General features: G+C 35.9%; 2 non-coding genes and 2 pseudogenes across 2 annotated transcripts; all 4 read right to left on the reverse strand.

Moving 5' to 3' along the window:
• Positions 1-4,369: 4,369 nt before the first annotated feature.
• Positions 4,370-4,442, reverse strand: TRNAF-GAA (transfer RNA phenylalanine (anticodon GAA)). Its single transcript has one exon. It is a non-coding gene; the product is annotated as a tRNA-Phe (tRNA).
• A 16-nt stretch (positions 4,443-4,458) lies between these two features.
• On the reverse strand, positions 4,459-4,529 carry TRNAG-GCC (transfer RNA glycine (anticodon GCC)). Its single transcript has one exon. It is a non-coding gene; the product is annotated as a tRNA-Gly (tRNA).
• Positions 4,530-6,198: 1,669 nt separating this feature from the next.
• LOC104608261 (L-type lectin-domain containing receptor kinase VII.1 pseudogene) lies at positions 6,199-8,594 on the reverse strand (annotated as a pseudogene).
• A 4,482-nt stretch (positions 8,595-13,076) lies between these two features.
• Positions 13,077-15,609, reverse strand: LOC104608263 (L-type lectin-domain containing receptor kinase VII.1 pseudogene; annotated as a pseudogene).
• Positions 15,610-16,090: the final 481 nt, after the last annotated feature.

Consider the following 16,090-nt stretch of genomic DNA (forward strand, 5'->3'; position numbering starts at 1 on the left):
CATTTGACCTAGAAGATTAGATCGTTAACCTACCATCTAGATATGAAATGGGTTTCATTTTCAGATTGGTTTTAAATTTTGCATTTAATTTGTATCACTAATAAAATAATTATTATTCATCATACTTATTTTGTATTATTCTATTATAAAAAAATTATTTTTAATTATACATCATGAGTTAACCCATTTCATTTGAAAGGTTGAACCACTAATCCGCCCCCTAGATAGGAAAATTGTTTCATTTCCCATCGGTTTTAAGTTTTATATTCCATGTCCATCATTAATAAAATAATGTATATTTTATCATACTTATTTTTTAATATGACAAATATCATACTTATTTTTTATATTTCTAAATTTTTATTATTTATTTATGACATCATGGAATTATCCATTTGACCCAAATGGTTGAACTACTTACCACCTAGATGGAAAAATATGATTTCATTAATTTCTAGGTTTATTTTAAAAATATAAAAGTTCATTATATTAATAACTATTATGTATTGATTTATTAGTGGAATTTAATGATGAGAAACAAAAGTATAAATGTTGGATTGAATGAGAGAGAGAGAGAGAGAGAGAGAGAGAGAATGTGATTTATTTAATGACTTAAATGTGAAACTTGATCAGAGGTAATAATTAAATGCACTTAATAGTATTATTTTAATTGCATTTTCTACTTAAATCTTGTATTCCATTTTCATCATTAATAAAAGTAATTATTACTTTCATATTTAATATCATGAATACATAACATTAGAATTGTATCAAAATGCTTTATACAAAGCTTATATTTTTCTTTGAGATTCTATATATATTTTTTAATATTTATTACTTAGTTATGACATCATAGATTGATACATTTTACCTGGAAGATTAGATCATTGACCTACCATCTAGATATGAAAATGGTTTCATCTTCATGCTGATTTTAAAATTTGCATTTAATTTATATCACTAATAAAATAATTATTATTCATCATACTTATTTTTTGTTTATATGATTAAGATATAATATTATAGATGTAGGGGTGAACATTCGGTTTATTCGGTTAAAAACCGAACCAAACCGAACAAATAGGAAATTTTTAAAACCAAATTAAAAATAAAAATCAAATTGAAACTGAATAATAGAAAAACCAACATTTTTTATTTGGCTTTTAGTTATTTCGATTAAAACCAAATTTTAATAATGTATATAGAAAAGTCAAAATTTTCAATTGGGTTCTAACCAAATTATGCTCACCCCTATAATAGATGTGCCCAAAATTGTTTTGTATTTTTTGTATTATTCTATTTTAAAATTTTTATTTTTAATTATACATCATGAGTTATCCCATTTGACCTGTTGAACCACTAACCCACCCCCTAGATGGGAAAATTGTTTCATTTTCCATCGGTTTTAAGTTGTATATTTAGTGTCAATCATTAATAAAATTATGTTTATCCTATCATACTTTTTTTTAATATGACAAATATATAATAATAAAATTGTGTCCAATTTTCTATATTTTTTATTTTTTGCATTTCTAAATTTTTATTATTTACTTATGACATCATGGAATTATCCATTTGACCAAATGGTTGAACTACTTACCCACCACTTAGATGGAAAAATATGATTTCATTTCTAGCTTTATTTTAAAAATATCAAACTTCATTGTATTAATAATTATTGAGTATAGATTTATTAGTAGAATTTAATAGTGAGAAACAAAAGTATTAATATTGGATTCAATGAGAAGGATGTTGATGTAGCGCGATCTGACTACTCCCTACTGGAGGATGATCTGGCTTCCAATCGAGCAGCGAACTAGGTGAATCTGCAAGACAGCGGATCAGAGAACTCGGGGTGGCTAACCCGGCGAGGTCACTCCGATGCTTAAGTTAGTATACTGTGGTGCGAGCTGAAAACTTTGAGAGATAGAGAGTTAGAGAGTAGAAAAATCACGCATACCTTATGTCATTAGGGTTGGTGCCTTTATAAGTCGAGCTCTCGCGGGTTTTGCAGATCGGTTCCGGGATCTTCGTCCTGAGAGGATCCATTTCCGCTTTAATTGGGGAGTAACGTATCAATTAATAAAGATTATCAATTTCACCCGATCCGGGCGGGGAGAAGACTAGGCCCGCCGTTACATGGCATGATCCCGTGAGGTTTAGGATCTATTGGAGGAACTTCCGGAGTCGGTACGTGGCGGTTCGGGTCGGTAGCCCCGAGCTGATACTTCGGTTCTTTTAGCTCCGAGCTGGATTGAACGCCGAAGTGCCTCGATACCGAGGTGACCCTGTCCGAGGTGACTCTGTGCCGAGGTGACCGAACACACGAGCTCAAACATTGTGAACTAGTCTTGCTAGGCTGAGCTGTCATCCCTTAGTCAGGTCGTGTCCACGTGTCCCCTTCTTGCTAGGTCGCACCAAATCACCATTCCTCAGATGTGATTTATTTAATGACTTAAATGTGAAACTTAATGAAAGGTAATTGAATGCATTTAATAGTATTATTTTAATTACATTTTCTACCCTTACAATGAAGGTGAACTAAATTCAAGAGAAGGGGTATTTTAGTAAAGAAAATCTCTAGAAACCAATACCTTATTCACACTTTTATAGGTAATATAGTTTATAATATATTTATGTATATTACATATTTTTCATATATATTTTATATTATCTATACATTATAATATATATTTATAATATAATATATTATTTATTATTTATAATATAATTTTTTATATGTATTTCTACTATTTATATTATATATTTAATATTTATTTATGATATATATTTTAAATATCAAAAAACCAATAAACCAAACTGACCAACAAGTTAACCGATTGGCTTCAATTTGGTTTTGATTACTGGTTTTCCAAAAACCAATAATACCGGTTCGGTTTGGAAAGCACCCCTAACTCATTCAATACGCAAATTTAACCCAAAAAATAAGAGCTTAGTACAAAATGTAAAATGGGCCAACAAGAAAAAGACATATTTACATCAAGGTGAATCTCATCACCAAAATATAAGCAAGCACCATGGATTTTGGCTTTGCCGTTGTTTGGGTGTATTTGGATGACATTTTCATTATTCTGGCAAGTTAAATGCTTAAGAAAAATCTGTCTCTCTAAAATTGTTCTTTACGTATTCATTGAATATATCCTCAAGATCACTTTGGATGTCATGTTGATTGATGGAGTTAGATTATTAATAGTTTTTAATTATTAATATATTATTATTTTATTACATTAATTATAGTGTATTAATATTTTACTTATATGTATTATTATTATATTTAATAATTAATATCCTTGTTTGTTATTATTAATATATTAATATTTTATTATTATTTTAATAATATATTATTAATTTATTAATATTAGGATTTTGGAATTTGTCATGAGTTCTTTACTTCTTGATAGACTCTTGAATGGAAATTCTGTTCTCAAGGGGGAGACTAAAATGGGCATTCCCCCCCCCTTATATGAGAGAATCACATTAATGAGAACAAGAATCCCATTCCAACCAAACAGTTAGAAACGGAATGGATCATTCAAATTCCAATTCCAGGCTAGGGGTGGCAATTTTCCCCATCCCCGACGGGGACCCGACTTCCCCGACCAGATGGAGTCAAGGGTGGGGATTGAGGTCTCTGCCCCACCCTAACCTCAATTATATATATTATTTATATATATCAAAACATGTTTAAAACATTATTTATAATGTAAAATTTTAATAGAGAACCCATTTGTATGGGGATCGGAGACGGGGGTGGGGGTTAATTTCAGAATTGGGCATAGGAACGGGGAATATGACCCCCACCCCATTATCATTCCTTTTCCAGGCACCTATTATACAAAACCAAACAGACCCTTCTTCGACTTAAATTGGGTCTAGACATGGAGTGAATTTGCAATTAGAAATTGAAGGTACCAATCACATTAGTCCACTGCCATCTGTTATCCGTAAATGCACATCCCCTCCATTGATGATCGAATAAGTTAAGTTTGGGAACATTGTTTTAAAAACTAATCCGGAGCCAAAATCACTTTAGCCACCAGTTTCTGGATTGACAAATCAATCACAGTTTGAATAGATGGCTCATTCTAATTTTAAAAAGATAAAAATAATAAAAATTAATTAAAATAAAAAAAAACAGCTAAAAACCATTATTCAGATCAGCAGTGATGCCCAATATTGCAATTTGTTTGGAGTAGCCTCGAAAACAACAGTACATGCCCAATATTGCAATTTCAACAAATAAAATCAGTGTCAATAGCACTTCATTTACAACTTATTTCCCCAAATAAAATATACACAAGAACAAGCACTCAAGAGAAAAAAAAAATTAGAAAAGAAGAAAAGAGATTGCGGTGAGCGTGGATCGAACACGCGACCTTCAGATCTTCAGTCTGACGCTCTCCCAACTGAGCTATCCCCGCTTATTATCATATGGGATGCACCAGCCGGGAATCGAACACGGGTCTGTACCGTGGCAGGGTACTATTCTACCACTAGACCACTGGTGCTTGTTGTTATTATCTTTTTCTCGATTCTAACAAATTAATAGTAGATAAGTCTTAAGGACAGACAATTCCACCGGCTAGAGTAATGTAACAAATCCGAAAGTCTGAAAATCTGACCTCTAACAAAAGCAGGGATAGAACTGCCTACAAAAGCGAAAGTCTGACCTCTCAATCACCACTTGACCATGGCAACTAATGGACTTCCACTAACAATGGAATCAATCAAACAATTAGCATGATTAATTCTAATGCTTTCAAATAGCTTTCTTGCGTTAGGACAATCATCTTAGTACTTCATGTGTTCGAAGTCAAAGCCATTCCAATAGATTTTTTAGCTGCTAATAGTTTGTCACAACGTTAAACGGAATCATTCTGGTCATCGGTTTCTAGGTCAAGAGTCCGATCATCCGTTTTGAATAGACGGACCATTCTGACAAATAAATTAAAAAAATAAAAAAGAATTAAAAATAGAAAACGGTCAAAACTGTTGAACAAGTTAACGGTTCAACTACCTAGATCAACGGGTTATTGACTTTTTCAATGTTTTTGACCAAAAACCGGGTTTGAGATAAAATAAAACCGATTACTTGAATGATTCCCAAGCCAAACGGTCAAACCATTAATATCAATGGAGTTTCGAAAACCTTGGTTTGTCGGTTCCTAAGCCCTAAATTCTGCCAAAGTGGTCTCTTGCTATCCATGCAATTGTGGTCGTCCCGTCCCGATGGATTGATGCATCAAAGTTTATATATATATTTTTTAATTTTCTTTCATTTGAAGGGCTCCATTTAACATGACAAAATTTTCTTTTGATCTACATGCAACATGTTGAAAAATGTTAGATTATTTCTTTTCTTTGTTTTCATATGGATCATTACAGCTTAATTAATTTCTCACAATTAATTGTGTTTCGATCTGATGCTTTCAAAGAAGCAAAACACGACCCATTTTTTTTCTTTGGAAGTAGGGGTGTCAATGGACCAGTTTTGGGTTGGACGGAGTTCAACTCAAAATCCATTTGGACGGATTAAATGGACCAATAAGATATGTTGAATTTGGACGAATTGGATAGACCAATATGACATATTGGATTGAATTGAACCAATATCTGATTCATTGATAAAGAATAAGAACATAAACGTTAATGGACCAGGTTTGAGTTGAAATCAATTTAAATTAATAGAAATTTGAACAGATTGAACAGTTTCTGAACTGATCGAAAATGATCCAAAATATTCTTTGGACCAGGTAGACCGAACCAACAAATATATATATATATATATATACTTCATTCTCACCTCAGCATGAATAACATTTCTTTTTAGTTGAATGAATGAATGCTAGCTGTAGGCGTAGGCGAGTTTGAAATGGTTTGTCTCGGCCTGAGCGATGCTTACACATCCACGTACCAAAATGTTATCCCTGCTCTTTTTATCGTTGAAAATGATTGCTTTCAATTAAGCTAGCTAGCTTGGAAAAATCATTTCACTACTGAAAGAAAAATTATAGAGCAATTCTTAGAATTTTCGTGCAGAAACAAACAAATATTGATTTTGTTCGTACAGATCTAGAGGCATCTCCCCGTCCCCATTCATCTTCTTAATTTGACTATTTTTGTCTCCTTAGATTACACACAACAAATTAATAAAAGAAATTGTTAAATCTCCGTACGTACATAAAATCACACCAAGTTCTTTAATTATATATGGTCCAAATTGGAGGTTTAATTAATTATCAAGTAGCCTGCAGCCAGCCGTCGAACAATTTAAAATCACAGACTCCTTCCTAGTCACAATTTCAACTGCATCCCACTACTGCATATAGGCTGGCTTTGATTTAATTTGGTTGCTCTTGGTCAAATTTTGCTTGGGCTAGCTAGATTATTGGCCTATTTGGAGGTGGAACTGAATCAATTTGAGCCCCCACAAACATCACCTGAACAAACTGCTTGTGGTAGTACGTAATCTTGTTGCATGCATCTTGGGATGGACCTCTTCTGGTGAGTGAGCCTTAGGGGTAGAGGTCACTTGAAGAAGTCATGGAGCCATTATTGGTAAGGGAGAAAGAATCGTCCAATAGACCTCGGAAGCTGAGGCTGAGCTCCCCAACTGCTTGCTGAAGCTTCTCCATGTCTAAACATTTAAACTCGACCTCGCTTGTTCCCTCAAACATGTTCATCACTTGTCTCATCGTCGGCCGAGCATGCGGATCAGGGTTTGTACACAGCAAGCCCAAGTTAAGCACCTTCTCTACCTCCTCAGCCTCAAAACCGCCCTCATCAGCAGCCCTGATCAAACGCTCGTCCAGAGCTAACAACAACTCCCCACGCTCCATTAGGCTCCATGCCCAATCAACCAGAGCCGCCTTCCCATCCTCTATGGGTCTCCGCCCGCACAGAACTTCAAGAATCAATACCCCAAAACTGAACACATCGGTTTGTGCTGACACCCGGCCGCTCAGCACCACTTCAGGCGCCATATATCCCACAGTTCCAACTACCTGTGTCGTGATGGTAGCCACCTGGCCACGGCCATGGATGCGAGACAGCCCAAAATCTCCTAACCTCGCATTCATATCGCTGTCAAGCAACACATTACTAGCCTTTATGTCCCTGTGCAGGACTCTGGCTTCCCAACCCTCATGCAAGTATAACACCCCAGAAGCCACATCCTTCAGAACTCTCATCCTGTCCTCCAACCCCAACATTACACTCTCCTCACATTCAAACACCCTCTTATCCAAGCTTCCATTCTCCATATAATCATAAACCAAAGCTAAGTTCCTCTTCTCCCTTTTGCACCAACCTCTTAATCCTACCAGGTTCCTGTGCTTCAGTCGCCCGAGGCTCGACACCTCGGCCACGAATTCTTTCATTCCTTCATCCGTTTCGTGTGAAATGAGCTTTACAGCAACTTCTACTCCTCCTGCCAAAACCCCTTTATAGACCTTCCCATTTCCTCCAAACCCAATTACATTTTCTTCAGAGAATCCTCTGGTTGCTGCGCTGATCTCTTGATAATCAATTCGGTGAGGCCAATACTCCAACTCCCATTCTTCTACCTCCTCTCCCTCCCCCACCTTCTTCTTCTTCCTCCTCTTAACTAGAAATAGGAAAACCATAGCACAACAGGCACCGATAAACAAGACTACAGCCACCGTAATTCCTGCAATAAATCCTTTGGATGGAAAAGCGGAGACCTCAGAAGGAACAAAGGACGGCAAGTTGAAAGTAGCCAACGTATCTCCAAAGGAAATATTTGAATTACTAAAACTCCATGCCAGAATTCTATGATATTGCACTAATTGTCCCGTAGCCGCAGTGAACCCAACATACATTTCATCCAGAAAAACCTCGGAGAGATTGACGGGAAAGCTAATCAAAGGTCGTTGAGGCTTTCTCGATCCAGCAGGCACCATGGTGACATTGAGCAGAGAACTCGAGTAATCAACCCAGACTTGATAATTGACGCCACTGTTGAGCTTCAATTCATGAAAGGTGTCATCTTGATTATTGTTCATCGCCGTCTTATCACCCCAATAACCGGCAGGTTCGGCAGTCACCGACGCGAGAGAATTCACGTCAACGCCAACGTGGTTGTCATTGATATCGTTGAATTCTTGATTGCTGAACACATCGAATTCTATACCGAGGACATGGTTGCTGGGGTTGTTGTCATTGGTGCGGTTAAAGAGACCGAGATGCTGAGCCGAGTTTGTTCCGTTGATGTCAGTGGTGGGAGCAAAGATGAAGACGAGTCCGTGGCCGGAGAGCTGGTTGTCATCTGGAGCGATGGAGAGGATGAAGGAGGTGTAGAAGGGGAGGAGTGCAGAGGAGTTGGGAGATCTCGTGGGGATACGCGTACTGTAAAGGGCACGGCCAATGGAGAAAGCCGAGGTATCTGTGAGAACGAGAATCCGAGATTCAAGTGATGCATTACCAAATAGTAGGATATCAGAGGAATCGAAGCCGTTGAAGACAAAATCAACAGCTGAAGTTGATCGGAGAAGAAGGATTCTGGTCAGTAGCAGAGATAGAGATAGATGGAGAAGATGATTTGCCATTTCCTAGCAGTTTCGAGTTTTGAAGGGAATTATGATCGAACATGGAATTGGTGCTTATATAGAGTTCAGGCTGTTGGGAATGAAAGCCGGGTATAAAGACAAGGTTGGACGTTCAAATCTATAGAGCCCAGGTGGATTCCCTTTAATATAATCAAATTAATTATGAATGGATGGCCCAAAAGTTATGCGGTTCGATGTGGGGTTGACACCAGTTTGTTTGGTGGGCTGACGGCTTTCGACTTTCGAGAAGAAACAGCGGTGCCTGGAGGATTTCTTCAATCTTCTTACGTTGGAAATGGAATGAAGTTTTTACAGGTTCATAGCTGCGTGTATCAATAGCTCGTTTGGGATTGGGAGGGTACGTCACTCGTAAGTCATAACTTATTTACTTTTCCTTTGAAACCAAGCAATTCTTACATGATCCTAAAATTAAACCATATGCACCAAAATGTCATAAGAAAATTGATCAGAAAATTTTCAAATAACTCACAACTTACAAAATTACAAAATATACTTTCTTCTTCATCTAGTGATACACTGGATGATGTGTAATATCCTCATTTACCTTGCAGTCTATCTTCTCCATCTAAACAATTTTTTAGACATGCATCTCCAATATTTCATCTATCATCTGGTTTCTTTTCTCATTCAACACTCTATTTTTTGCACTAAAACAACAGGCTAAAATATCAAAGTTATGTATTTCCTTATATGTAAAGAAACTTATACATATATATATATATATATATATATATATATATTGTAAATAAAATCAATTTCATTCAAAGACAAACTTGAAGAAGAATAAGATGAAGAAATTAACAATGTCTCTGTTTATTAAAGATTACGTCTTAGCTCTTCCTGATATGGAATTACCACTACTATTAGGTTCAATACGTGGCATTGGACTAGCTTTTCTAATTTTACATTCATATATTGTTTACATATCAATTAATATTTTTAATTTCTTTATTTTGTTTACCTATGTTAATATTTGTTTACATATTTTCATTGTATGAATTAAGTATTATTTCTACACCTCCTAGTTTGATCCTAACATCTAATATTGTAGCTAATTAAGCAATAATAAGGAGAAATATATTCCTAATATTTTTTAAATTTAATTTCCATTTGTTCAAAAATATTTTCAAAATATTCTTCACTTCTAGGGTTTGCAAAACACTCCCTAATTAAATACAAGTTATTAATTAAAATAAAGGAAAATGGATAATAAATACCAAAATATTTTCTATACAATCATCAAATATATGTAAAATTCTTTTATGCAAATTCCCATGTCCCAATCAAAATCAATTATTACATTATTTGGTATCCTTTCTATATAAAAAAATTTTTAATACATCTTTATATGATATACTACTTTCTAACATAGCATAGGTGGAATTCCACCTATGTTGGACACCTAACAGAAAATTTTTATAACATTTTCGATATTGATAACATAAATTTTTAAAATCTTTTTTTTCTTACTTGAAGATTTAATATATAAAATACAACTTCTAATTTTTTGAACATGTTGTGAAATAGGTCTTATTTGAGATTTTTTAAAATACTTATAGCTACACCATTATTACTAGTATTACCAAAAGTAATTGAAATATCTTCTATACCATAATTATATATAGTATTTAAAATACTAGCTACAGTAGCTAGGTCTGTATATAGCCATTGTAATCTTGTAAAACATAAACTTCTTTTATGTAAAACCAATGTGTCATCAATAGAATGATCACTTGCACAAATATAACTAATATTATACTAAGAAAACTAAACATCTAAACTAAGAGCAATTTTAGAATGAAAAACTGTCAAAGTAGAAATCAAATTTTGTTTATATATATATATATATATACAAAAATTTTGATAGCATCTAATGTAGTTATGTTCCTTGAAACTTTTCTATATGCAGGGTTAATTGATGTTTGTACAAATTTTTCAAATCTAGGATCTTTTATAAATATAAATGGTTGTTCAGCATGAACTATATATCTAGTTAATGTTTGTCTCATTTTATCTTGGGAATAATGAAAATTAGAAAATGATTCAGGCCCAAAACCAATTTAGGTTTGGGTTGAATCATGTTGATCTTGTTAAATATGTTTTTCCATATGTCACTGTTACTACTACTTTGATAACTAAAATCAGCTTTACATTTAATGCAAACTGCTTTCAATCCTTTTCCTGGTAATTCTTTAAGTGTAAAATATTCCTAGCAATTGCTGTTGTTTTTTTCTTTAATGCCTTATAAAAATCCAACTAACCTGGTAATAGCATGCCTCGGGTTTGTTGATTCGGTATTTCAACTTGAATGCAAGCCTTTAAACCTCCTAAAGTGAACACTTGAGCAAGTTACAAGCCCCCCTCTTGTTAAAATTAAAAAATATACAAAAAAAAAATCGAATATGAGAGTACAAAAGAGGTTGATTATTGTTGTAATGAAAATAGGTAAGGGTTAAGGTATTTATAAGGGTTGAAAATAATTGAATTAATCAAAATGCCCCCTAAACTAAACTAGTTGTTTATAGATGTTGGTAGAGGAGTATTTTGTTCATTTGTAAAATTTATTTACCACTTTACTTAAGATGCTCCCTTAGTTGTTTATAGTTGTTGGGGGCATTTAAGTCATTTTGTGTACCCTCATTCAGAAAAAATACATAAATCCCCCCAATGTAGCTATTTATAGCTATTAGGGGTTTTTTTGGTATTTTCAACATTTAAACCCCCTCAAATGGCTATATAACAACTATAAATGAACTGTTGACCCAATAGGAGGGTTGACTGGTTACTAGGGAAAAGAAAAAAGAATTGATTTGTTGTTGGTGGTGGTGAGAGAGAGAGAGAGAGGAGGAAGAAGGCCACAATCTCACTCTCTTGTCTCCTCTAATAATATACATATATAATCACCCCATCTAACCCTAATACTCTAATCTAAAGGCCATGATATAATATACATATTATACTTAATTAGTGCAATGGATGGAACCTTTCAACCCAAATGGTTGAACCGCTCACCCAAAAATCAATGATTAAAGGAGTTTCATTTAAATTTCCAGGTCAGTTTATAAAACCTTGCTATAAATACAAAAATAGAGAAGAAAAGAAAGACACATATGGGGGTAAATAAACAACATTCCATCCTTTGTACAATGTTGTGTTTTTACTAAATAGTCATGAATTCAAGTCTTGTACAAGTTATTTTAAATTCATTTGGTATTTCAGTTCATAATATGCAATTTCGAAGTTTCATTTATTAATAATACTATAATATTTTCTTCACTTCTAGTTTAATTTATTAATGTTGTTAAATCTTGGATATTCAAATTCAAATATGAACAAATTGAATCTGAATCATCATCATCATCTAGGCCTTGTCCCAGGTATATGGAGTTGGCTATGGTAGGGGTGAGCAAGAAAAACCAAAAAACCAAACCAAAAATCTGGTTAACCAAACCAGTCAGTTCAGTATTTTTAAAAAATCGAAGGTACTAGTTCAATTTCGGTTAACCAATATGGAAAACCAGCAGTTAGCCAAACTAACTTGTAAACATATATTTCTATATATTTATGTGTATTTATGTATTTTATATTTCCTATATATTATAAATTAATAAATATGCATTATATATTAATATATATTTATAATATATAATATACTATTTATTATTTAAAATATTATATTATATATATTTCTAGTTTTTATTATATATTTATATATTTTTTATAATATATATTATAAATATAAAAAACTGAAAACCCAATAAACCGAACCAATGATTAACTGAAATAGTCAACTGGTTAACCGATCAACTTCAGTTTAATTTTGATTACCGGTTTTCCAGAAACTGATAATACATGTTCTGTTTCGAAATAAGCCCACGGTTCAGTTAACCAGACCATGAGCACCCCTAGGCTACAGGCATAAGTTGGGTACCCAATTTGAAAATTTTACACTTTATGGGACCCTCATTCAAATTTTAACAAAATTCTAACCCAAGCCTGCCTAAGTTGCACCCTAGGGTTGGCTATCGAGTCCTGTTTCAATATCTCTTTCGCTTTAATGCCATATTCACATTATTATCGGTACTTAAAATTATTATTTTCACCCAAGTACGTTTAGGCCTGCCCCTACCTTTTCTGGTCTCTATTCAACTTATAACAGATCACTTTTCCTATCTTCGGGTCATCACCATATGACAGGTTCAACCATGTCCGTCTGAGTCTGGCACCATTGTTTTGAACCGATCGATTAGCTATTATTAACAAAGCAGAAACTTTCAAAGTATTGCCATAGTGATATCTTTGCTAGTGCACAAAAAGAAGCTAAAGAACTCTTTGTTTTCGGATAAAATCATTTGTTTTAGAACTATTTGATGGATGATAGGAAATTTTCACGTATTTTTTAATGCCTTTTGATGATCTGGTCATGACTCCATATGACGACAACAACAAGGACAATTTGGTGCTACTCCCATGCAAGTACATTCTTTCATTCAGAGCATGAATCGCGACAGATTTAATTCCTTTTCTTTGACTTTGATTTTCTCTTTTTTTAATGGGTTTGAATCGATGCTCAAGTTTGACAAATTACATTCCTTTCTTCTTTCTTAATCACTGCTTCAAATTGGAGAAATTAAAAGAGACTAAATGGAAGCCGCCTCAATGGAAACTAATTGACTCTTACCCATTCACCCAGCAAGCATGAACACCTAAATGGGGCTCAGAAGAAAACTGTAGCTTTGGTTGTACGTACTACGTAGTTCCCTCTGGCACACGCTCATCGACCCTCCAGAATGGATCCTGAGATAGTTGTGACAGAGATTGACGATGAGAGCGACTGTCGAAAAGGGTAGTGCATTCTTTGATCCAAGCTACGAAACTCTGGCAATTCTGGGGTTGAATTCATGTTGCCAAGCAGATGTATCTCCATTCCTTGTCCTTGATCAGACTCCTCCGCCTCATCTCTTCCCTCCAACACCTTCACAACCTGTCTCATCTTCGGCCGAGCATGTGGGTCAGGGCTTGCACACAACAACCCCAAACGAAGCACCCTCTCTATCTCCTCAACGTCGTGCCTTTCCTTAGCCATCAACCGCTTGTCTAGTGCCAACGGCAACTCACCTCGCTCCACTAGTCCCTCCACCCAATCAACCAAAGGTGGTTTCCCCTCCTGTATAGGCCTCCGTCCACACACAACTTCAAGAATCAAGACACCGAAGCAGAACACATCAGTCTGCGTGGATGCCCGCCCACTCCGCACCAACTCGGGCGCCATATAGCCCACAGTTCCAACCACGCGTGTTGTGGCGGCTACCTGGTTGCGCCCATGAATGTAAGCCAGCCCAAAATCTCCCAACCTCCCGTTCATTTCTCTGTCCAGCAACACATTACTAGCCTTGATGTCTCTGTGCAGGACTCTGGCTTCCCAGCCTTCATGCAAATACAAGACCCCAGCAGCCACATCCTTCAACACTCTCAGCCTTTCTTCCCAACCCAACATCAAACTCTCATCACATTCGTCAAACACCCTCTTATCCAAGCTACCATTCTCCATATAATCATAAAGCAAGATCAAGCTTTCATTCTCTCTTTTGCACCAGCCTCTTAACCTTACCAAGTTTCTATGCCTCAAGCGGCCGAGGCTCGACAGCTCCGCCAAGAATTCCTTCATTCCTTCACCAGTCTGGTTCAAAATTCGCTTCACAGCTACCTCCTCTCCGCCTGTCAAAACCCCTTTATAGACTTTTCCGTTCCCTGAAAACCCAATTACATTTTCTTCAGAGAACCCCTTGGTTGCTGCATGAATCTCCTGATAATCAACTCGATGGGGCCAATACTCCAACTCCCATTCTTCCACCTCCCTTCTTTGCTTCATCTTCCTCCTCCTCCTTTTAATTATTAACAGAGATGTCACGGCGCAACAGGCGCTGGCCAACACAATTGTGACTATTATTATTCCAGCAATGAATTTGTTGGACTGAAGAATAGAATCCGTAGAATGAACAAAGGACGGTAAGTTTGAAGTAACCAACGAATCTCCAATGGAAAACTTTGAATTACTAAAGCTCCAAGAAAGAATTCTATGATACTCAACTAACTGTCCTGTCGCCGCAGTGAAACCAACATACATTTCATCCAGAAGAACATCAGAGAGATTGAGAGGAATACTAATTAAAGGTCGCTGAGGCCTTCTCAGTCCAGCCCGCACCATGGTAACATTTAGCAGAGAATTCGAGTAATCAATCCAGACTTGATAATTGACGCCACTCTTTAGCTTCAATTCATGAAAGGTCTCCTCTTGACTGCTCTTCTTGTCACCCCAGTAACCTGCCGTTGCGGCTGTTACCGACGTGAGGGAATTCACGTCAATACCAACGTGGTTGTCATCGACGTCACTGAACTCTTGATTTCTGAACACGTCGAATTCAACACCGAGCACGTGGTTGTTGGGGTCGCCGTTGTCCGTCTGGTTAAAGAGGCCAAGATTTTGAGACGAACTGGTGCCATCGATGCCGATGTGGGGAGCAAAGATGAACACAAAGCCGTGGCCGGAGAGTTGGTCCTTGTTGGGTTCAATCGAGAAGATGAAAGAGGTATAGAAGGGAAGGACTATAGAAGAGTTGGGAATTCTTGTGGGGATCTTCGAGGTGTAAAGGGCCCGGCCAGTGTGGAAATGAGAGACATTGGTGAGGGTGAGAACACCGGATACGAGCGTTGCGTTGCCGTAGAGTAAGAGATTGGAGGAGTTGAAGCCGTTGAAGACGAAATCAACAGCGTATGTCGTCGATCGGAAGAGCAAACCATTCGCTAGCAGTAGAAGTAGAAGATGGAGAAGATTATAGTTTGCCATCTTTCATCACCTACCGTTAACATTGTCCTGGGCATCTAATGAAGAGCAATCTGAGCTTGGAGTTGAAGAGTTAAGGCTTTGATCTTGAGTCCTGCGTGCTTTATTTCAAGTTTCAACTAATTAATTAATGTACTGAGTACTGACTACTACCTTGTGACGACAATGCTACAAGGCCATGCTATCTACCAAAGAAAAATCTTGTGATGACAATGCATGAAAGGAACTTCTGTTCTATTTTCAAAGTAGGAAATTTGAATAGAAGAGTTTGACAATTTGTCTTCTTCTTTGGTTTCTTTGAGGGGTATGATAATTTAACGCAGAAGATTGATAAATTGCTTTTTTATGCAATGGGGGAAAAAGATTGATAAATTGTTGTTACTATTAGTGGTATGATTACAAATTAATAATGCAAATATAAAATAGTATATACAATATTAAAAATTATTAATAAACTTATTGAAAATACAGCTGAATTCTGAAATTTCCAAAATATACCATTGTGGACCAAGGATAAAATGACCGGAATTTTTGGGATTTCTGACCATGGCATGCACTAAGCTCAAGTGAATCAAAAAGCTGAAACTGTTTGAGAGGGCTGAACTGAAGATTCGGTTCAACCGCTTTGAAGCTCTCC

This window comes from Nelumbo nucifera, chromosome 1 (assembly GCF_055504915.1).
Source record: "Nelumbo nucifera cultivar China Antique chromosome 1, China Antique-T2T, whole genome shotgun sequence".
In the NCBI taxonomy this organism is placed as follows: Eukaryota; Viridiplantae; Streptophyta; class Magnoliopsida; order Proteales; family Nelumbonaceae; genus Nelumbo; species Nelumbo nucifera.